The sequence below is a fragment of the Eptesicus fuscus genome, chromosome 5 (genome assembly GCF_027574615.1).
Source record: "Eptesicus fuscus isolate TK198812 chromosome 5, DD_ASM_mEF_20220401, whole genome shotgun sequence".
Taxonomy (NCBI): Eukaryota; Metazoa; Chordata; class Mammalia; order Chiroptera; family Vespertilionidae; genus Eptesicus; species Eptesicus fuscus.
The window spans coordinates 42,797,188-42,822,244 of record NC_072477.1 but is presented as its reverse complement, the minus strand read 5'-3'; the positions used below and the strand labels follow the sequence as shown (position 1 = coordinate 42,822,244).

Genomic DNA, 25,057 nt, shown 5'->3' with positions numbered 1-25,057 from the left:
GGTCCTCCTTTGTACAGTTAAGTCTTGATTGTTGTTGGTGTCACTGGGAGGGATTGTCCTCCAGGCCAATTGGCCGTGAGGACCCTCTTTGTCTATATAGGAAGAGTTGCTGTGCAGGAGACATGTTTGTGGGCCGGGTCTTGATGCAGCAATGCCTTGGCGCTCACTGAGTCTGCCTCTAGAATGCCTCCCTTATGCAAGTGATTGAAATCTGGTGTCATCTCCCACCAACCACTAGATGCCCTCGTTTCTGGGTCTCCAATGTAGTGTGGGTCAGCCACTACCTGAGGCACTCAGCAGGAAAAAGCTTCTGCTCAGCTTGGCTGGGGCGGAGCTACAGGGTGGAGCCTACAACCTTGGCTTCCTGTCAGCCCCGCCCTATGAGGCTCCTGTGTCTGTGTCCCTCTGTATTCCTTGCAAACACCTCTGAGAGAAACGCGCCCTGGAGTTTCGCCCACTGCCAAACAGTCCAGTCCCTCCCCTAATGAATCTGGACTCCCAGATTCTCGCCTGGAACTGGGTTTCAGTGTAGTTGGAACTGGGTCTCAGCGCAGTCTGGCGTCCCTGTCTCCTTCCCAGCAGGGCCACCTAGTGGCGCAGGCAAAAGTCCGTCCTCTGCGCACCTTCCAGTGCGCGCGTCTGGAGCCGCCGCTTCTCTGTGCCTCCGCCACCACAGCCCAAATTCATTCCCCCAGCGTGCACCTGGCTTCCCAGGGTTTCGCCCGGAACTGGGGTTCAGTGCAGTCGGAACTGGGGTTCAGCACGGTCCTGAGCTTATGTCTCCTTCCCGCTAGGGCAGTTCAGTGGCGCAGGCAGCAGTCCGTCCTTTGCGCCCCTTCCCGTGCGCGCCTCTGGAGCTCTGCCTTCCCCCGCTCCTCTGTGCCTGCGCCCCACAGCCCAGATTCATTCCCCCAGCCTGCGCCTGGCTTCCCAGGGTTTCGCCCGGAACTGGCGCTCAGTGCAGTCGGAGCCGGCGCTTAGCACACTCCGGAGCCTTTATCTCCTTCCTGCCAGTGAACGCCGGCCAGGCCGTCAGCCGCCCCTTCCTCTCCGGCTCCATCCTCCCCGCAGGCGCGCGTGCTCGTGTCTCCGCCAGTTTCTCCATACCTCAGGCTTTTACGGCTCCCCCGATTGTCCCCGTGGCCTTCTCCTTCCCCCCAGCTGTGGGCATTTCAGTCCGCCAGCTCTCCTGTGGTTCTGGACGATGTCCGTTCTGACCTCTAGTTGTGCCTTTGAAATTGTTGTGCCCGGCTGCAGGTTAGGTGTTTCACCTATGCCGCCATCTTGGTTTTCTCCCTTCTCACTAAATTATGTTTTTATATAGTTCATTTTCATAAAAAATGTGACTTACACAAGCATGTAATGAGTTTATTGTTGTAACTTTAAATAAATTAATAAGCGCATTTTTAAAAAGTCTTTGTTTTCATTTCTAATATGGGAAATACCAATAGCCATTCCCCACATAATAAAAGCTCTTTGGGATCCTCATCAATTTATGAGTATAAAGGAGTCCTGAGACCAAACAGTTAGAGAACTGTTGCCCTACATATTACTCCAAACTTGATCATTACTACATATCAGTAAACACAGGTGTAGCTCACTCTGTTTAGCTATTGTACATCTATAATAATAAAAGTGTAATAAGCAAATCAACAGAACAGCAGAATGACCATCTGGATGACCTTCCAGATGACCACACTATGACACCCACTGGCGCCAGGCCAGCCAAGATGAGAGTGATGCGATTGGTCAGGGGCTGGCCATCGCCCCATGATCGCCCTGCAGAGGGAGGCCCAGGCCACCGACCAGTGGGTTGTGGTGGGTGGGCCTTTGGGGTGATCGATCGTGGGGCTTCCAGACTGTGAGAGGGCACAGGGCAGGCTGAGGGACACCCCCGAGTGCACGAATGTCATGCACCGGACCTCTAGTTTTTTCATAATTTACTTAACCACTCCCCTATTGTTGAGACATTTAGATTGGTTATAATTATTATTTGTAATGAACAATGACTGTTTTTTGTACTTACATCTTGCACACTTTTGCAAGTATTTTTGTAAGACAAATTTCTAGAATTGTTGAATCAAAGACTATGTACATTTAAAAAATTAATAGGCACTTCCAAATCACATTCTAAAAAGATTATCATTTTAAACTTCTATCAAGAATTGCAAGAGTACCCACTTTCTTGGTTTTTTGAATTTTTAAAAAATTGATTGATTTTAGAGAGAGAGACAGAGAGTATTTCCTCCCATGGATTTTCCCCTTTTTATCTTTTTTTTTTAATTTTTGGTTTATTCTCTTTTATTGAGTAGATAATATATTTGTGTGGTTTGAAAATCGAAATAATATGAAAAAAGTACACACTGAGAAGTATCACTTTCATTCCATCTGCTCCACCTTTCCCCTTGTCCAAGAGGTAACCATTTTTATTTATCCTTCCAGTGGTTTAGTGCAAATTCACACAAATATAAATATATTTTTTATTTTTTTACATAAAAGTAACATTCTTTATACACTGGTTATGCTTCCTGCATCTTATTTTTTCTTTTCTTTTTTTTTTGGAATTGTCACCTTTTTATTTATTTATTTATAAACAGATGTGTCTTTATTTTAGAAAACTACTCTTTTTTTTCAATATTCCTTATAGTTTATTTTTTAAATATATTTTATTGATTTTTTTACAGAGAGGAAGGGAGAGGTATAGAGAGCTAGAAACATCGATGAGAGAGAAACATCGATCAGCTGCCTCCTGCACACCTCCTTCTGGGGATGTGCCCGCAACCAAGGTCAACCTCTCAGTCTGCAGGTTGATGCTCTATCCACTGAACCAAACCAGTCAGGGCACCTTATAGTTTATTTTATTCAATTATATACAGCTTAGTACATAGTAACTGTATATACTCTCATCATATGTTAGTTCCTGATATTTCTTTTCATTCTTTATTGTTTAAAGTATTACATATGTCTCCTTTTCCCCCCATTGACCCCTCCCAGGCCACTTCCACCCCCCAGCACATGCCCTCATCCCCCTACTGTCTGTGTCCATTGGTTATGATTATATGATGCATCTTATTTTTTCACTTAACAATTATCCTGGAGATCATCAAATAGCAATCTATTGAGGAACACTGTCCAATAGGATAGCCTACTGACCACATATGGTTATTTAAACTAAAATTAATAAAAGTAACATTGAATTCTTTGACTGAACTAACCATATTTCAAGTGCTCAGTAGCTACATGGGGCTAGTGGCTACCATATTGGACAGAGGAGAATATTTTCATCATTGCAGAAGGTTCCTTTGGAAAGCACTAGTTATGAAGATCTTTCTCCTTCCTGTTTATGACCACTGTGTAGTCATAACATAGTTTATGCTTCTAGTCCCATATTGCTGGACATTTGGGTAGTTTGCACTGTGCTTGCTGTCATAAACAGTACTCTATTATCAATTTTTAAAAGTTGTTTTTTAAAAAAATTATGTATGAAGAGCTAGCTTTTTTTTTTCCTACCAGATAGATGTCTTGGACAATCCATTCAAGGGAGACCACTTAGTCTAATTGGATGAAGTCTGCATTCTCTGTGCACACAGGTTCATTTCTGGTCAAGGGCACATGCCTGGGTTTCAGGCTCGATCCCCAGAAGAGGGCGTGCTGGAGGCAGCCCATCAATGATTCTCTCTCATCATTGATGTTTCTCTCTCTCTCCTCCTTTCTCTCTGAAATCAATAAAAAAATATATATTTTTTATAAAGAGGCTCTTCGATAACGAAAGGCATGGTGAGATGAGGATGTCACCCAAGACAATAATTACTCTGCAGGATGGGATCTCTACTTTCATGAGTCACTCTAGTCCTTAGCATTGCAGGTATGGAGATGCTCAGGCCCACATCACATTAGCTGCACTCATACGATACTGACGACCATCCCAAATTAGCAACTAACTGATATTAAAAGAGAGGTGATTCTTTAGATTTACTAAAATCCTCATGCCCACTGCCTAGGACCCTGCCTTCCCAAAAGGCATCTCCCACCAGGGAAATAGATAATTCTGACAGATATTTCATCCAGCATGACAAGTTCCTGTCTCCATACTGAGTATGGCTCTCCTTTTATCAGATAACTTGCATCCACTGGGTTCACAGTGCTATCCCTCTGGGCCATCTTTTCATAGCTGCCTTGGAAACCAGCCCCTTGTTATATTCTTTCTTCAGAAAGAGCACAATATGCTTGGGAGAGAGTTCACCTTAATTGGTGACAGTCAAAACTTGATAGTGTATTGTCAAGTCTTCCCCAAACTCTTCAATCATATAACCACAGTATCCTATATAATAAAAGCCTAATATGCAAATTGTCCCCTCAGCCGGAAGTTCAACCAGGGGGTGGGGCCAGCCCATCAACCACCCTCAGCCCTTCCCCCTGGCTGGCCCGACCCTATCGGCCCCGATCAGGGTGGGCCGGCAGGACCCCACCCATACACGAATTCATGCACTGGGCCTCTAGTCTTTTGATATTGTGATACCAGTATATGGTGGTTTTAAAATGTATCCACAAATTCTTTACTAATCTCTTTAAGAAATGGAGTTTAAACCCCACCCTACCCACCTCTGCCTTGAGTGTAGTCTGGGCTTTGTGACTTGCTTCTAATGAATAAATAGCACATGGCAGAAGCCATGGTGTGTAACTTGTGAGACTAGGTCATAAAACCACTGTGGTTCCTCCCTGCCTTGCTCTCTTGGATCACTCACTTTGGGCGAAGACAAGTGCCATGTCCTGAGGACACTCTACCAGTCCCGTGGAGAGGTCCAGGTGAGGAGGAACTCAACTTCTTGCTAAAAACCAACATGAACTTGCAAGGCAAGTGAATGAGTCACACAGGATGTGGATCCTTCAGCCCCAATCCAGCTTTCAGATGAATGCAGCCCTAGACAATCTCTTGATAATCTCATGATAGACCCTGAGCTAGAACCACCCAGCCAAGCTGCTCCTGACCCACAGAGACTGTGAAACAATAGATGCTTATTACTTTACCCTACTAAGTTTTAGGGTAAGTTCTCAGCAGCAACAGATAACTAATATACCCCAGATGGCTGAGATCATGCATTTTTGTTTTAATTCTTATGAATTTCCTTCTCAGAGGGTAATCTCAACTTCCGTTCCACAGTAGAAGAGTACCATAGCCTGTGGACCATCATTTCCTTATCTGTAAAAGACCAGACTGGTGTAAAGAGCATGAAGCAGAGCCTCAAACGGAAGCTGTTGTTAACATTGTTGTCACTGCATTATCCTATCTAATTAAAGCATAATATGCAAATTGACCATCACTCCAACACAAGAGGGCTGCCCCCATGTGGTGAAAGATGGCTGCCCCCATGTGGACACAGGATGGCCGCCACAAAATGGCCAGCAGGAGAGGGCAGTTGGGAGGGACCAGGCCTGCAAGGGAGGGCAGTTGGGGGTGATCAAGCCTGCAGGGGAGGGCAGTTAGGGGTGACCAGCCCTGCAGGGGAGGGCAGTTAGGGGTGACCAGGCCTGCAGTGGAGGGCAGTTAGGGGCAATCAGGCTGGCAGGGGAGCAGTTAGGCATCAATCAGGCTGGCAGGGGAGTGGTTAGGGGGTGATCAGGCTGGCAGGCAGAAGCGGTTAGGGGCAATCAGGAAGGCAGGCAGGCAAGCAGTTGGGAGCCAGCAGTCCTTGATTGTGAGAGGGATGTCCGACTGACCAGGATCAGGCCTAAATGGGCAGTTAGACATCCCTCGAGGGGTCCCGGATTGGAGAGGATGCAGGCTGGGCTGAGGGACACCCCCACCCCATGCACGAATTTCGTGCACCGGGCCTCTAGTTAATATAATAATATAGCTATTATTCATAATGCTGTCAGAAGCACTGGACATCTTCTATTTGCCCTTCTATATTCTCTCCCCCCCCCCCTCCTCTTTTTCCATCTTTTCTGTGCCCAGGTCTTGCACTCAGACTCCTGGGAGGTTTGGCAAATAAGAAATACTGGTAAGAGACAGGAGGGCCAGAGGAAAGTGAGGAGAGAGAGGTTTTCTTGATTTCCTCTCTGCTGGGTCACCATGATTCGATTTTGTGCCTCTACTTAAGACCACAGCCCCTGTCAGGAGACCTTCTCTGTCGTATTCCTGGTCACCACTTCCTCCCCTCTCCCCTCAAGGCCCAGAGGTAGTACTGGCTCCTCTCTGCTAGGAGCCCCAGGCTGTTTTGTAAACAGTCTCTTCATTAAACTCTCCTCAAATCACACTGATCCCCTGCAGGGATCCTGAGTGACACATATAGTTTAGAAATGATGGAGAATTGTTAGTTATGGCTGTTTTTAATAATGATCCTGTATTTAAAAAACAAAAACAAACAACAAACATGGTAGAATCTGAAATATCGCTAAGAATCCAAATAGATACAAGATCGAGTTTAGAAAATGGTTGTTGAGAATATCCAGAGTCGAATTCTCTGGCAAATGTGTACACTATAGGTATGGAAGGGGCCTAGCTTCCCTCAGAACAGCAAAACCCAGGACCTCCAAGATCAGCTCTGGGAGAAGCCTTGCTGAGAGCGAAGAGAGGCAGAGTGGGAGGAGGAGGCTGGCCCAGCCTAGACTTTGCTCCCCAAGTGGACAGTTGTTACTCTCAATACCACCCCTCCTGCTCGCAGGGCAGGTCACTGCTGCTTCCCTTTAATGCTCTCTCTTGGAATTTCAACAACAGCAACAAAAAGCAACTTTATAAATACTTAAGGAGAACGAAGAGGAGAGAGCATGAGCAAGAACCACCCAGTTAAAGCTGCTTCCAAACCAGACTGGAGGATTAGGAAATGGTATTTCCATTCCCAGCCTGCTAACTCTCTCAAGGCTTTAACATCGGTCCCACCCCTAGGATTAGCACACCTTCACGGGCACCTGGCTCGGGCATTGTGAGGTTGCGAAAGATTTCATCTACGTCAAGTGCCTGGGACAGGGTTGGCACCCAGTAGGTGCTATTTTCAATAGCAGAGGCAGCAGAAGCTGTAGTTGGTAGTGAAGATGATGGGTGTGGAACATAAACATGTTTTGACATGTAGGGTTGGAATTTATGCCAGGAGCCCATATCTAAAGGCACATTCCCAGCAGTGTCTGGGATAGACTATGAAAAAGCATTAAAAGCCTGATGTCCATGCAAGATTATACATGTAGTTGGCCTGTCGTTGATTTTTATCAATGGAACGAAGAAAAGATAATAGATCAATCATCAAAAACTTAAATTTTTCTTAACCACTGAGTCTTGCAAACCCAAATTAACACTTCCATGGCTCAGGTTCATTCTGAATCTCAAATATTAGTCAGTGCTGTAAAATAAGGATAGACTGAAAGGGACATGGCTTGCCCTGACCCTAAATGGCCCTAATTGGTAGCTTCTTGAGTTTTTATAGCTTAATTATACTTTTTTGTATTATAATTTTTGGCCTGTTTTCTCAGTATAGGCTTTTAGCAACCATATCTTGCTGCTTAGAAAGTGAGAAATGGCCCAGCTGGCCTTGCTCAGTGGTTGAGCATCTACCTATAAACCAGGAGGTCACAGTTCGATTCCCAGTCAAGGTACATGCCCAGGCTGTGGCCTCGACCTCCAGTGTGGGCCGTCAGAAGGCAGCCAATCAATGATTCTCTCTCATCATTGATGTTTCTATCTCTCTCTCCCTCTCCCTGCCTCTCTGAAATCAATAAAAACATATATATATTTTTTTAAAGTGAAAAAAGCTGAAATGTTACTACATATTGGTTGATGAATAACATTTGGCTAGGCGGGCCTGGGGGCCCAATTCATGTCAGAGTTATTGGTGGTCCTGAGACAACCCCATTCATTGTTCAAGAATCAGGATTTTGAAGAAGCACTGGTTCTTCGTGGACATGACCTGTGAAAGCTGCATAATGCAGTCACTGGGGTCTTCAGCAAGCTGGGTGGGGTTCAGTGTGACACTGACCTGCCCAGTAAGAAAGTTGCAAGGACTCTGAGCACAGTGTGGGCACTGCCGGAGTCCCTGGGAAAAGTAGGAAAGGCCATTTCCTACCGCAGCCCCAAGGGCAAGGGCCTGGGTCTGCAGCATAGACCAAGGGGACAAGGACACTGATCCTCTCCGGGCTTCTAGGCAGACCTGGGGCCTGGCAGTCCAGCTCCACGGTGGGATCTTCTGTGGAGCCCCCACTTGCCCTGCTTCCCCCTGAGCTTCCCTGCAATAAAGTTGAGCTGCAAAATAAACGAGTAAGAATAATGTTTGGCTAATGACTGTAAATGCTTTCTCATCTTCCATTTCCCTGCTCTATCATTAACTGCTTCTACTATAAACTGGGTAGCCAGATGTCAGATCATATTGTGGTTGGGTATGCTGCTGGAAGGAGTCAGTTTTGGAAAACAGCTTATTTTACTCTTGGGCTCGTGATGCCCATATGGAGCTCCTTTTAAGGAAAGCTGGCTGCTTGACCCTGCTACCATGGAGCAGGAGCGGGCAACAAACCCAAGAAGAGCTGGCTATAGATCAACCAGCAGCCAATGAAACCGCCCCCTGGAGACACCAGTAACTAACTGAGCCAATCAGACTCTCTCTTTTGGAGAGTTTAAATAAGAGTGGCATCCCATGCTCAGTAGGCTAGGTAGGGAGCAGAAGCCCGGAGAGAGATGTTCAGAGAGAAAGCAGTGAGCAGAAGCCCAGGGAGAGCAAGGCAGTAGGAGTGACAGAGGCAGAGAGAAGCTTTGTTGCCTGATGGTGGAGCCCCAAAATCAGAAGCGATGGATGCCAAGGGCCATCAAGGAATGCTTAGGCATCAGAGCTGCAGTGATCCCCAAAGACCCTTAGACCATGTCCCATTGACCCTGTTAACGTAAACAAACCATTGAAACCTGTAAAGAATTTTTGCGAGTTTATTTGAGCAAAACTGTCGCCATATGCCGGGAAGCAGAACCACAATGAATTGAGATAATGCTCTGGAGATTGGCGGGTTACATCTGTATTTATACATTGCAATCCAAGGAAAGGGATGCAGGTGGGTTATGATAATGAAGGAATTTGTGGTATCTGTCCTGGCGCCCAGCACATTAGGTTGTGCCCTAAGGGGTCCAGAAAAAGGGAAGTTACAAGTTACCTAGACATTTCAAAGGGTATGTTATTATAGATGCAAAAAGACAGATAGGCTCAGTTAAACAACTAAACTGCCGCAGCGCACAACAATTTCAAAAATATAACTAAAAGACAAAACGTTGACCTTGTCAGTGAAGATACCGGCCTAGGATGTAACTACCCACCATAACTGCTTTTAGTTAAAGTTTAATTTCTGACCATCCTTTGTGGTTGCTTTAGGTCTCTGAGTTTGCAAGACTGCCATGCAGGCCGCCCCTGAGCTTGTCAGGTTACCATGTGGCCCCTTCCGTCCATAACCCCCAGGGTTGTTTTAGGAAGAGAGCTTGGTTCAGCATAGGTGCCCCGGGTATGTGGCTGCGGGGCTGTTTTTCTTTATTTGTTCCGCAAGTGAACTGTGGAGAGGTGAGGAAGGAGACTTGCTCTAACTAGAGTCTTCTTACTTTCTTGATTTTTTTTTAAAAAATGTAACATTTGATCTATGAGCCTGGAATATATATTAAAGTTTACTCTAGAGGAGACATACTTTTGAGCTGAGGTCCTATGTTCCAATTTCTTTGCCTTTCATTTCAGTCTGGCAGGAGGTTTTTATATTGCCTCCCAGGTGTGGGGACCAGCCACTTGGTAGTGCTTATAAAGAATGAAATGGGTTTTGAAAAAAGTTAAGCAAAATTCCTTTTCAAGATGCTGTTGGCTTTAAAATTCTTATTCAGAGTATCAGCTAGCATGACTTTTAGGTGCTCAATTCAAGGTCATCGAATTCCTCTCCCTCCTCATCGCTGCTTTCTCAACCCTTCAGCTCCACAAACTCCCACTCCACTTCTTTTGTTGTTGTTGTATTTAAGTCCTTTCATCCATTTGAAATATTTACTTTGTGTGGATGGTGTGAACCAAGATCCAATGCCTGTTTTTCCCTAGTTGGACCATCAATTACATCCACATCGATTGTTGAATTATTGATTTGTGTGTGTGTTTTTTTAATTAAAAAAATGTATTCCCATCCTCCCAGCCCCCTTCCCTTGGCAACCTCAAATTGTTCTCGATATCTATGGCCACCCCGTTTCTTTCACTGCCTGCTCAGACTGCCTTGGCTCCTCCACTCTTGCTTTGTCTGTGTTCTTCTGACACAATGTAATACTTCCCAGCACCAGACGTTATTACACCATGTTGACAGATAAGAACCCAAGGTGCTGATACGAGGGACAGAGCAGGGCTCAATAAGGACATTCATTGCCGCTGTCACTGGGAAGTGGATGGAGAACATCTACAACCATGTGCCCAGGAAAGCAGAAAAGAAAGGCTTTCTAAACAACCCAAAAAGAAATCCAAAAGCCAGCAAGGAAAAATGGATCCATCTGACCATATACAATATTTAAAACTTCTGAATGGCAAAATATACCATTAAAAAGTCAGAAAGTAATGACAGTGGAGAAAAATATTTGCAACACAAAAATATTTGTGACAGACAAAAGGTAAAAGTCCTTCCTCTGCTCTACAACTCAATAAGAAAAATATGAAAAACTCAATAGAAAAGTGGTTTGTACAGGTAATTCACAGAGGAGAAAATGCAAACCTTTAAAGGACATAAAATGATAACTGACCTTACTTTAGTCAGAGAAATGCAATATAAAGCAATAAGATGCTATTTTTTTGCCCATTAGATTGGGGGAAAAAATGAAAAGACAGATAATACCCCGTAAGGAAATGGCTGCACTTATACACTGTTCATGATATATTAAGTGAAAAAAGCAAGTTGAAAAATTAGACAGCATGATTCAATTCCTTTAAAAAAAGCATGAAGAGATAGAAAATGATCCAGAATGTATCTTTGTATGGTTCTTTTGTTGCTGTTATTGGTGTTAATCCTCACCCAAGGATATTTTTCCATTGATTTTTAGAGTGGAAGGGAGGGGGAGAGACCAAGAGAGAAACATCGATGTGAGAGTGACACATCGAGGTTGCCTCCCACATATGCCCGACAGGGGCTGGTGATCAAACCTGCAACCGAGGTACATGCCCTTGACCAGAATCAAACCAGAGACCCATCAGTCCGCGGGCCAATGCTCTATCTACTGAGCCAAACCAGCTAGGGCTGATAGGTCTTTTTAAGCATAGTTGGGTTACGGGTGATTTTGCTTTATGTGTTTTCAGATTTTCAACCAAATTATAAAATGTGATATCATAGCAAAGATGTTTGTGATAACTGATCCATTTGTGTCATGCCTGTTCTGCTTTAGGCATTGTACGAAGGTATTTCCACATGTTAGTTTATTTTATCCTTGCGACCCCCTCTGAAAGATACCATTAGAACCATTTTAAAGGTGAAGAAGATGCAACTTCAAGAGCTGAAGTGGCTGGTCCACAGACTCTAGCTGTGGTCATGGCTTATGGGACATTCATTCCTGCCCAGCAAATCAGGCCTGCCTTCCCTCAGCTTGGGCCTTCCTAAAGTCCCTGGGTGTTACTAGATTATGGCCTTCAAACTTTTAAAACTGCAACTCTCACCAAGGAATACATGTTATATCACAACCTAGTACACAGGTGCTCCCTAGAGTGCATGTGTGTGCGCATGCACACACGCGTGCGCGCGCACACACACACACACTGAAACAGAAGTTTAACACACAATACTTAATACTTACCTTAATTATCTATGATGCACTTTGATAGCTTTCCATTCTATTCTTTTCACTTTCACTGTTTGAAATATTTATTGATGGCCTAGAATTGTTTGATGGTAAGGAATGGCACGGACGTGCTCCCTGGGGGAAGAGTGCTGATAACATTTTGCCTTTTATTCCTTACTAGAGGCCCGGTGCGTGAAAATTCATACACTGGAGGGGGGGTCCCTCAACCCAGCCTGCCCCCTCTCACAGTCCAGGAGCCCTCAGGGGCAGGAGGCGATCAGGGGAAGGCAACACCCCATCACACCTCTTCTGCTGCCACTGCCGGCAGCGCAAGCCTCAGCCGGCCCTGGTTACCTGAGCCTTGGGCGGCCCTGGGCAGCTGGGCAGCCACCATCCGAGGCTTGCCTGCACCTCGGGCCGGCCCTGGGCGGCTGGGGGACTGGGGGACTCCAGAGGCAGGCGCACAGAGCCACCAGGCCTGTCTGGGTGCGGGCCCAGCCTTGCCACATGCCTGCTGTCCCGGTGGGGCTGAGGGGACTGGGGGCCGCCATCTTGTGGCTGTGGGTGCTACCATCTTTGAGGGCGTGGCAGTCAATTAGCATATTCCCTCCTTATTGGCTGTGGGCGCTGCCATCTTTGTGATGGTGTGAGGGTCAATTAGCATATTCCCTCTTTATTAGATAGGATACTTTCCGTGTCATTTTTTTAAAACCACTGCCAAATCCAAAATCATGGAGATTTACCCCTATTTGTCCTCCTAAGAGTTTTACATGCACTTACATTTAGATCTTTGATTCATTTTGAGGTGGGTTTTTTAAAATATATTTTTATTGATTTCAGAGAGGAAGGGAGAGAGAGATAGAAACATCAATGAGGAGAGAGAACCATTGATCAGCTGCCTCCTGCACACTCTCTACTGGGGATGGAGTCTGCAACCCCGGCAGGTGCCCTTGACCAGAATCAAACCCAGGACCCTTCAGTCCGCAGGCCAATGCTCTATCCACTGAGCCAAACCAGGTAGGGCCATTTTGAGTTATTTTTTAAATATGGTATGAGGCAGGGTTCAAGCTTCATTCTTTTGTATATGGATAGTTAGTTTTCCCAACACAATTTGTTGAAGAGACGCTTTCTCCATTGAGTGGTCTTCACATCCTTTGAAAATCAATTGACCATAGCTGTATGTGTTTATTCCTGGACTCTCAAAGTATCTGTCTATATTTATGCTGGTTCCACACTGTTTTAATTACCGTAGCAGTATAGTAAGTTTTGGAATCAGGAAGGGTGATTCCTCCAACTTAGTACTATTTCAAGAACTAAGTTATTTGGTTATTTTGGTTATTTGCAGTCCTTTGCAATTTCATATGAATTTTAGGATCACCTTGTTCACTTCTGCAAAAAAGCCTTTAGGATTTTGATAGGAATGGAACTGAATCTCTGCATTGCTTTGCATAGTATTACCATCTTATCAATATTACATGTTCGAATCCATGAACCTGAAATGGTTTTTTATTACTTAGATCTCTTTTATTTTCTTTCAGCAATGTTGACAATCTATGTCTTGCATCTCCGTGGATAAATTTATTTCTAAAACTTTAAAAACAATTAATAAACTATTTTAAGGAGGAATTTTTAGAGTTATAGAAAAAACTTAGGCAGAAAATACGGAGAGTTCTGATATACCCGTTTATTTTATCCTTTTTGATGCTATTATAAATGGAACTGTTTTCTTAATTTCCTTTTGGGGTTTTTAATTGCTAGTGTATATAAACACAACTAATTTTTGTGTATTGATCTCGTACCCTGAAACTTTGCTGAATTTATTAGCTCTAATTGCTATTAATATCTGATCCTTGCTCAAGTCTACACACCTCCCACCGCCCATTTAATTGAAGAAACAGTATCTGGGACTTGCCCAAGGTCCTGCTTCCCCTTATTACTGAGATTCAGCCCAGCTTAGTGCTTTCCCTGCGGTATTGATTCAGAGTCCCAGCTCATTCTTTTCATGGAACCAGGGGGGGTTTCAGTTAATCTGCAGGCACAAATTCCAGCGAGTTCCTTCTACAAAGCCCCCTGTCCATCTCTTCCAACAACCCAGTCTCCACACCCTCCCCCTGCCCCTCAGCCCCCATTTAACCATGACCATGAGCCCAGCTGGGCTCCACCCCACCCTGGCCCCCAGCTCTGGCTGCCTGGTTAAGGAGAAAACTCGAGATAAATTAAAACCCAGGACCCTTTGCCGCTGACTGCCCATCTGGAGCAGAGAACCACTGAGGGCACCCAGCCCCTCTGCTCCCGCCACTCCCTGTAACCCTGATCTCCTCCAGCACCAACTCAGGCGTCCCAGCGGTCCCAGAGCCCTGCACACGCTGCCCTGGCAGGTCTGACCCTTTGCCTGCAACATGCCTGCCAAGAAACAGGCAAATTGAGCATGCAAATCAGGATTATGGGGGGGGGGGGGGGGGGGGGGAGGGCGGTGTCCAACTGTATTCTGCAGTGGGGAGTGGGCGGAGACTGCTCTGTTTTTGAGCAGAGTTGCTGTTAGGCTCCTTGGTCAAGTGAAGTCACCTGCGGCGCTCTGCCCCCGCCTGGAATGTGGCTACATGGTGTGTGTGGGCAGAGCAGCTGTGGGCCGAGACAGAGGGGTGAGAGTTGGGCCTGGAGTTTGAGTGGGTGTGCAGGGCGGGGAAAGGAGGAACCACAGGCCCAGTGCTCGGCCGGGTTGCCTAGGTGACAGGGGGAGGGGAGGAGGGGAGGAGGGGAGGAGGGAGAAGTGGCAGAGTGGGCTGAGTGGATTTTAGCATCTCAGATCTTATCATTATCTAGCTGTCCCCATCTCGGCTTCTCCTGCTTCCTGTAGCTCAGTCCTTACTGGGGGAAGCAGGCAGGAGTCCAGAACCCGGGGAGTCTTCCCCATTCTTTTACCCTGGTACCCAGTGTTCTGAGGCTGGGGAGAAACAGAATGTCAGCTCTGGAAAAGGGCTTGCCAAGTCTCTCAGCCCATTGCCTTTCAAGCAGGTTTGCAGCAACAGAGCCTTGTTTCAAAGGATTAACCAGAACCCCAATATGCAAAACAGACACCGAGGGGGCTGCTCGCCCCATCCATCCTCCCCAAGATTCCAGGGCTGCACCACCCAAAATGTGAAAATATCTGGTCTGGGCTCAAACCTTCATTGTACAGATGGGAAAACTGAAGTCCCCAGACAGCCCCTGGCTTGCTGAAGGACACACAGCAAATGAGTTCGTGGCAGAACCAGGATGGAAACCAGCTTCCCAGTACCATAGCAGAGCCAGCAGAAAAAAGCAGAGCCCTTGAGGGGGCAGGGGAGAGAGTGGGGCACAGGTTGTCTTAGAAACCACAATTGCCAGATCTGCTGGGACAACACCGCTCCCCCATTTTACAGGGGAGGAAACTGAGCCCAGAGAGGGGGCAGTGGCTTGTTAGTGGAGTGATCCTAAGAGGGAGTAATATTCCCTTAGAAGACGAATTTGAACATTTGGTTGTTTGGCCAGCGCCATGCAGCCTTTAATGCAATCCCCAGGTGCCAGATGGTGTGTGTGGGTGGGGTGGGGGCGCGGAGCACTGGCCTGGGAGCTTTATCCCCCTCTGTTACAGACAAGCCTCACGACCTTGGGAGATTTATTTTTAAAGAGCCAAAGGATCATCCCCTGGTTTGTAAGAGGCCCAGAAGAGTAATAGGATTAAATGGTGCTTTGGCCTGTTTTACATTGTTTCTAAATGTCAGGGCCTCCTTTAGGGGGAAAGGGAATACGCACACTGTTCTTTAAAGATCGAACTTGACAGTGGGTTTTTATAAGGGCCTTTATTTTTCTTTTCTTTTTTGTTAATCCTCACCAGAGGATCTTCCCCCCCCCCTCCCCCGCATTGAGTTTTGTTTTGTTTTGTTAATCCTCACCCGAGGATATTTTTTCCATTGATTTTTTTTTTTTAGAGCGAGTGGAAGGGAGGAGGAGAGACAGAGAGAGAGAAACATCAATGTAAGAGAGACACATCAAGTGGTCATCCCCCCACCATCACCACTAGCTCAACCCAGCCAGGGTAGCAACTGCTCTTGACTAAAATCAAACCCATGACCCTTCAGTCCTCAGGCCAACGCTCTAACCACTGAGAGAAACCAGCTAGGGTAAGGCTGCAAGGCCTTTTATTTTTATTTTCCATTTTCATAGCTAAATATAAAGTAACACATGGCCATTTCAGAAAGTGTGTAAAGTACAGAAAAAGAAAAGCAGAAAATAAAATCACCCATAAACACATCATCCAGTAGCAACCATTGTTCAACATTGTTATACATTTCCTTTCAGTCTTTCTTCTATACATTTTTCCTTGTACAGAGTGATGATGTTGTAGTTTTTAAAAAATAATTTTGTTTAATGGTTAATACATCAATTTCTTTTACCCAGTATGTAATGTCTCGTTATTAGGAAAAAATTACAAAGCATACTAAAAGGCAGAAAGCACAATTTGAAGAGACAAAGTGAGTATCAGAACAAGACATGGCAGGGATATTGAAATAATCAGATTGGAAGTTTAACACTATGATTAATATGCTAAGGACTCTAATAGATAAAGTAGACAGTATGCATATAACATGTCAAGAATTATGTCTTCTTGGAGATATGACCCTTTTATCATTATGGAATGCTCTTTTTTGTATTTGATAACTTTCTTACTTTGAAGTAAGAGAAATGGAAATCCCAAGAACCAAAAGGGAAAAAAAGGCTAGAGATAAAAATGTACAAAAACACTGTCACAGAATTGAAGAATGCCTTTGATGGGATTAGTAGTAAGCTGAACAAGACCAAGGAAATAATTTCTGAGTTTGAGGATATATCAATAGCCAAAAAGCAAAGAGAACAAACACTGGGGAAAAAAACAAAAACAGAATATCCAAGGCCTCTGGGACAACTGCATAAGGTATAACATACATGGAATGGGAATACAAAGAGGAAACGAAAGAGAGAAAGGAATAGAAGAAATATTTGAGACAGTAATGACTAAGAATTTCCCCAAATTAATGTCAGATACAAACCCACAGATTCAGGAAACTCAGAACTCAGCTCAGAAGCTTAGAGAACACCAAGCAAGATAAAAAATATATATATTTAAAACCCTACATCTAAGCATATCATTTTCAAATTGCAGAAAATAAAAAAATTTTGAAAGAAGCCAGAGGGAAGAAACACCTTACTTATAGAGGAATAAACATAAAAATTACATCTGACTTCTCAGAAATCATGCAAGCAAGAAGAGAGTGCAGTGAAATATTTCAAGTGTTGAGAGAGAGAAAAAACCAGCAATCTAGAACTCCATATACTTCAAAATTAGCTTCAAAAGTGGAGAAATACTTTCTCAGACCAACCAGTGTAGCTCAGTGGTTAAGCATTAACCTATGAACCAGGAGGTCATGGTTCAATTCCTAGTCAGGGCACATGCCCGGATTGCAAGCTCAATCCCCAGTGCCGGGTATGCAGGAGGTAGCCGATGGATGATTCTCTCTCATTATTGATGTTCCTAAACTCTTTCTCCCTCTTCCTTGCTCTCTGAAATCAATAAAAATATTTTTTTTTAAAAAAGACTTTCTCAGATAAACAAAAATTGAGAATATTTGTTGCAGGTAGAGTGCCTTGCAAGAAATTTTTTAAAAAGTTCTTTAGAGAGAAGGAAAATAAAACAGGTCAGAAACTCAGATCCACATAAAGAAAAGAGCATTAAAGGTAAAATAAAACTTTTATTTTTCTTGTTCTTAATTGACCTAATAGATATTAGTTTGCTCAAAATAATAATAATAACGATGTATCCGGTTATGTATGCTTATGTATATATCTTATGTATATTCTTATCTATGCTTATATATAAGGGAAATGAATGACAGCAATAATACAAGGGGTAAGATGAAGGAATTAGGATTATTTTGTTATTATAAGGTATACTACCTGTGAAGTAGTATAGTGTTATTTGTAAGTGGGCTTGGAATAGTTGAAATGTATATTGCAAACTCTAGGGAAACCACTAAAAAATAATTAACTAATATATTAAGAAAGGAGGAAAAAATGAAATCATAAAAGTGTTAAATTAAAACCACAAGAAAAAAACCACAAGAGGTGGAAAAAGAGTGGAAGACACAAATAAGAACAAAGGCAACAAATAGAAAACAGTAACAAATACTGTTAGATATTAATCAAATTATATCAATAATTCTCTGAATGTCAATGGTCTAAATGCACCAGTTAAAAGACAAATGTCAGAGTGGGTCAAAAAACACGAACCAACTATATGTTGTTTATAAGAAATCCACTTAATATGTGAAGACACATATAGGTTAAAAGTAAATGGATGGAGAATAAGATATCACTCACCAAAAGAAAGTAGGAGTAGCTATATTAACTTCAGATAGAGCTGACTTCAAATTAAGAAATTTATCAAATATAAAGAAGGGCACTCCATAATGATAAAGGGGTCAGATCTCCAAGAAGACATAATTCTTGACATGTTATGTACCTAAACAGAGCGTTAAACTACATGGGACAAAAACTGATAGAATTGCAAGGAGAAATAGATTAATCTAATATCATATTTAGAGATTTCAAAACTCCTTCCTCAGAAATGGACAGATTCAGGGGGCAGAAAATCAGTGAGGACAGAGTTGAACCATCAATCAACTAAGTATAATTGACAGCTATAGACTACTTCATCCAACAAAAGCAGAATAAATATTTCTCAAGCTCACATGGAGCAATCACTAAGAAAATAAGATGAATAGCTTTCCCTTTTTCTCTTTGCTCTGAAAGAGTTTATATAATATGGATAAGAACAATTTGTTCCCTTATGATTTTGTGAAACTCTCCCATGGAACCACATGAACCAGTATCTTCTTAGTGGACAGATCTTTGGCTATCATTTCCATTTCTTTTATGGTTGATAAATTATGTTTTCCTGTTTCCATTTTATCTGGGTTTCATATTTATCTGCATAATGTTGTTCAGTAGTCTTTTATAACTTTAAAATCTCTTCTGAGTCAGTGTTTTGTAGTTTAACCATTTTGTCAATCTATATAATGTTAGTTTTTCCTCCTTTTGTTAAACTTGATCAGGTTTGGAAAAGTTTATCTGTTTCTTTAAGTCTTTGCAACGAATCATTTTTATTTATTAACTAGAGGCCCAGTGCACAAAATTCGTGCACCTGTGGGTCCACATCCCCCCCCCCCCCAATATTCATGTATTTTTGTATATGTGTGTATGTATGCATATTTTGTATTTTTTTGTTAATCTCATCAGAGGACATTTTTCATTGATTTTTAGAGTAGAAGGGAAGGGAAGAGACAGAGAGAGAAACATGGATGTGAGAAAGACACATCAATTGGTTGCCTCCTGCACATGCCCCCACGGGACCAGGCCGAAACAGCGCCGCCGACAGGGCTGACTGCTGGCAGCCTGCTGGGGCTCAGGCGTTGAGCGAATGGCGATTTTCTGTTTCTGCTTCCAATGCTGATGGAGATCCCGCTCATAGGAGCTGCTGATGTAGCCACCACTTCCTGTCTTGATCTTCTTCTTGTCCTCTTGTCCTGACTGTCCCACAAACCACTTCTTCTTCTGGTCCCACTTGAGCTGCTGCTGGCCCCTGGTCAGGTCTGGGCCTCGTCCCCCATCAGGTCCAGGACAGCGCCAGCCACCCGCTGCTCAAAGGTGCCTCTGTCCCCACCAACGCTCAGGCCCCGTTCACTGTCTAAGTCCTTGGGCCCATAGGGGACATAGAAATCCTGGTCCAGTAGCCGGGCCTCCTCCTTCCACCTCTTGGCTCCCCACTCAGGTCCTGGCTGCTGCAGTTTCCGGCCCATGACCTCTGTGAAGACTTCCTCCACACTCTCTGCCGCTGCCTCCGCCTCCTCCTCTTTCCCAGGCTGCTCTGCCTGCGGCGCTGGGCAGCTCGGGGCTGGGCCAGCCAGGCCCTCCTGCCGCTCCTGCCGGCCCTGCTGGAAGCTGGCGATGGCCTTGCAGTCCTTCTGCTAGTTGGCCTGCATCACCTGGCTGCTCAGGTCCCGGCTGGAGGCATTGATCTCAAAGGTGCTCGTTCGGGAGCGGTACTGCTTGATGCTGTCCACCAGCCTCAGCCGCTGCAGCTCCTCCTCCTCAAAGCTCTAGCTGAAGAGGGGGTACAGGGCCAGCCCACGAGGTCCAGCTCCTTGGCCTGCTTCATAGACTCTAGCGAGGGCGCCAGCCACGAGTGCATGTACTGCTGCTGGGCTTTGTCGGCCATGCAGCTCCGGCCCCGCAGCTCCAGTGACGCCTCCAAGGTGTTCTGCAGGCCGCAGTCCTCATTGTCCACCACGCTCTGTGGCACCCGGCCCAGCCCGTCGTCCACGCCGACTGCACCTGAGGGCTCCTCGGGGGGCAGGCGAGGGTGAGGGCACAGCCCGAGAATAGGTGCAGGTCCAGCAGGTAGGGAACCTTGTCTGGGGCCACCAAGGAGTAGGCTGTGCCACTTCGGCCAACCCAGGCCGCATGACCCATACGGTGCAGGAAGAGCTTGCCCTTGGCCGGGAAGCTGAAGTTGATGATGTTGTCCAGCAGCGGGATATCCAGGCCCCAGGCCTCCAGGTCAGTCACGATGAGGGTGGAGCACTTGCCTGGGTGAACTTGGCCAGGTTGATCTTGCGGGTTGTCTGGTCCAGGACACTGTAGATGTGGGCGCAGCTCACCCGCTGGAGCGGCCTCAGCCCGTAGAGACCAAGTGGCTTGGGGGAGGCAGACACTCATTGCCTGAGCTGGGGTGGGGGTGGGGCAATGGGGGCAGGGCGGGCAGTTGGCCACCACTCAAAGCCTGAGCCGGGGTTGGGGGGCTAATAGGGAGAGCAGTTGGCCACCGCAGTGCACATCATAGCAACTGGTCTTTCCACCATTTGGTCAATTTGCATATTAGCCTTTTATTATATAGGAATTAACTTGGTTCTGGGTTGTTGCTTTCTACTGCAGTCTTGTTGTTGCTATTAATATCACCTGAGAATATTTTTTTCATTAATTTTTTTTTTTTTTGAGAGAGAGTGCAAGGGAGGAGGAGAGACAGAGAGAGAAACATCAATGTAAGAGAGACACATCAATTGCCTTCCACAGGAGCCCCAACCAGGGCCGGAGATGGAGCCTGCAACCGAGGTACGTGCCCTTGACCAGAATCGAACCCAGGGCCCTCCAGTCTGCTGGCCAGTGCTCTATCCATTGAGCAAAACCGGCTAGGGTTCTACTGCAGTCTTTATGATTTTCCTTTTATTTTACTTTCTTTATATTTTGCAGGTCTTTTTTTCAATTTACTTTTTTATTGGAAGCTGTACTGGGTTGAATAGTGTCCCCCAAATTGATGTCCACTCAGAACCTAGAAATGTGACCTTATTTGAAAGTAGGGTCTTAGCAAATGTAATCAAGATGAGGTCATACTGATTAGGATGGGCCCTAAATCCAACATGAATGGTGTCCCTGTAAGAAAAGAAAAGGAATTTGGACCCAGAGACAGACACACCGGGAGGACACCATGTGATGATAGACGTAAAGAGCAGAGTGATGCATCTACAAGCCAAGGATTGTCTGCAATCACCAAAAGCAGGAGACAAGGAAGTGTCCTCCCGTGGAGCCTTTAGAGCAAGCATGTCAAACTCAAAGGCTAACACGGGCCAAATAAACAAGGTTTAAGTTTATGTGGGCTGCAAAAAAACAAAAGCTTCAATTTTCATAGAAACGTAGGTTTATTTCGATAGAGACATGCTGAATATAAAGGGCTGAAATAAATGAGTAATAGTTAACATAAAATGATAGAACATTTTAATAAAAATTAATATTTTTTCTTGAACATTAACTTACCAGATACTGAATAACTGCACAAATTAATAAGCGTAATGCAAATAAGCCTATTTTTCTTTTTCTCTGAAAGCAAAATATTTCCTGTTGTGCACACCAAACAAGTCAGTCCAAGACTAATGACATGGCAATGGGCTTCTAAAATATTCACTGCTAGTATTAGTGGACAGAAATGGTGCACCTGCATGTAAGGCACGTAAGGGAAATGAATGCAACATGGTTATAGTAGTCAGTCATTAGCGAATGTTGTAGTTCGTTATTAATAATTATGTATAACAGGATATTGTAAAAATTAAGTTACAAAATTTTTATTAAAACATTTCTTACATACCATTATATTGGCTGAGCCGCAAAAATATTTGTTGTGGGCTACGAGTTTGACATGCTTTAGAGAGAGCACAGTCCTGCCAACACCTTTATTTAAGTGATGTAGCCTCCAGAACTGTGAGACAATAACTTTCTCCTGTTTTAAGCCTCTAAGTATGTGGTAATTTACTCTGGCAGCCCTGATGCAAAAGCTAAGTTCATTCATCATTAGTCCATTTTGTTTTATAATAAGTTCATGTAAGTCTATGTATTTCCTTGAAAATTAATTGGACTGAATCCCAAAGTAGTACTTCATTCAGTTCTAATTTCATTATGATTTTTTCTTCAACCCATTAATTATTTAGACCTATGCTTTAAAATTTGCACATGTATACAAGTTTCTAGCTATCTTTATATTGTCATTGGCACCTACTTTTATTTCTGTATCATCAATAAATGTTTTGAATTACATCAATTAAAAAATTTTGGCAGCCTAAAGTCAAATTTTTAAATATATATATTTAATATATTTTTAATATATTAAATATATTGTATATATCTGTATTGATTTCAGAGAGGAAAGGAGAGGGAGAGAGAGATAGATACATCATTGATGAGAAAGAATCATTGATCAGTTGCCTCCTGCAGGCCCCACACTGGGGATTGAGCCTGCAACCCAGGCATGTGCCCTGACTGAGAATTGAACCATGACCTCCTGGTTCATAGCTTGATGCTCAAACACTGAGCCACACTGGCCAGGCTAGTCAATTTTTATAAATGTATGAAAAGAACATATATTCTCTGTTGGATTCTACATGTATCCATTAGATTCATAGGTTGTTAATTACTATGTTAAAGATTGACTAATAAATAAACCTATTTCCACCTTCTGCCAAGGCACATAACTAGGCTACATTTCCTAGCCTTTCTAGCAATTAGATATGACCATATAACTGAGTTTTGGCCAATGAAATGTGAGCAGAAATTATATGTCACTTCTAAGACCAGTTCACATGTAATTCTTCATTCTCTCTCTTACCATGACTGTTGATGGGATCTCAACACTCAGGTGACCTTAGAAGCCACATTTTTAAGCTGGCGGAGTATCTATCAGCTTGAAAATCTGAATGACTGTGTGGAGCAGAGACCCCATAACAAAAGATGTACTTCACATGAAAGATAAATAAATCTCTATTGTTTAAGGGTTAAGCTCCTGCTATTTGAGAGTCTATTTGCTACAACAGCTAATGTGATCTAAACTAATACATTTTTGCTCTCAGTTACTCCCTACCTTTATACTTTTGGTCTTATTTGTCAGACATGAGGAATGCATGTTAGAGTCTGTCATTATCAAGAAAGATTCCTACATTTCTCTTAATAATTCCGTAAAATCTTGCTGTATATTTCATAGCTACTAGTATGTTGTTAGGTGCATACAATCTCAAAAGTGTTATAAGTTTTTGGCAAATTATTCCTTTTATCAATGAAAAATGTTTTTACTAATTATTTGCCAGGTACTTTTTTAAACTTTCCTGTGTAATATTTTAAATTGTATTTTCAATGTAAGTGATATTATAGCTGTGTTTTCCAAAATTCAAAATGAAAACTATTTTTAGATGAGCTTAACCATTTACATTTTTATAATTACTGATATTCTTGCCCTCATTCTGACCACCTTATTTGTACTTTCCACTTCCATGCTTTCTCTGAGTTTCTTTCATTTCTTCTTCCCCCTCTCTTGGATCTTTTTTGGAAGCATTCAACTTTTATCTATTCAACTTTTTCACATACTGGTTTGAAAGTTGTATATTCTATTCTAGTGGTTAATATTCATGCTTTTGTTGTGGAAAAATATGCATAAAATGAAGTTTACCATTTTAACCATTTTACAGTTCTGTGGCAATAAGTCCATTCACATTGTTATACAACTGTCACCACTACCCCCATCACCAGAACTTTTTTATCTCCCCCAACTGAAACTCTGTACCCAATAAATATTGTCTACATTCCCTCCTCCCCAACTCCTGGCAACCATCATTTTACTTGCTGTCTGTATGAATTTGACTACTCTAAGTACCTCATATAAGTGAAATCATACAATATGTGTGCTTTTGTGACTGGTTTATTTCACCTAGCATGATGTCTTCAAGGTTCATTCATGTAACATGTCAGAATTTCCTTTCATTTTTAAGCCTGAGTGATATTTCATTGTAACACTCATTTGTATAACAGCTTTATTGAAATATAACTCAATATTATATTATGTACCATAAAATTCACCCTTTCAAACTGTGCAATCAAATGTTTTTGTTATATTTATTCATACAGTTGTCTAACCATCATCACTGTCTAATTTCAGAAAATTTTTATTATCCCTGAAAGAAACCTCATAACTCTATATTTAGCATTTTGAGGAACTGCCAAACTATTTTCCAAAGTGGCTGTACCATTTTACAATCTCAACAGCAATGTATGAGAGTTCCAGTTTCTCCACATCCTCACCAATACTTTTTATTGTCTCCTTTTTATTATAGACATTCTAGTGAGTGTGAAGTGGTATTTCATGGTGGTTTTGAATTACATTTTCCTAATGACTAACAATGTTAGCAACTTTTCATGTGCTTATTAAAATTAATTTTAATACACATTTGCAAATATATTTTTAAATAATTCATCGGTATATAATTCTCACCTAAACAAGGCAAAAATGTTGATAAGAAGCTTTTTTATTTCCCTCCATTTTTGGTGAGATATTCTTTATACAATTTTACTTTACTGACATCTGAAATTTTAGTTCCAGGTTGTTATTTTATAACTTTTTCAGGAAGTTCTTATTAAGATTTCTTAAATTATTTATTCACTGTTGGTTTTTCTATGACACTCTTTCTTCTTGGATTTATTTATTTTTCTTAAAAGGAGTACAACATCTAATTGTTTTTGTTTAATTTAGTTTTATTTTCAGAAAGAATCTAGAGAGGGAGAGCCAACTTTCTGAGAATTTATATCTGAAAATGCCTCTATTTCATCCTCAGATTTAAATAATAATTTGGCTAGTAAATAATAAATTTAAGTATTCATCATGTTAGCATTTTGAAGATGTTGAACTGATGCTGCCAAGAAATAATTTGATGTCATTCTTTTGTAGTA

The 25,057-nt window shown here is 43.1% G+C and overlaps 1 pseudogene; it reads right to left on the bottom strand.

The window, feature by feature from the left end:
• Positions 1 to 7,844: 7,844 nt before the first annotated feature.
• Positions 7,845 to 23,243, bottom strand: LOC129148943 (ATP-dependent RNA helicase DDX54-like; annotated as a pseudogene).
• Positions 23,244 to 25,057: the final 1,814 nt, after the last annotated feature.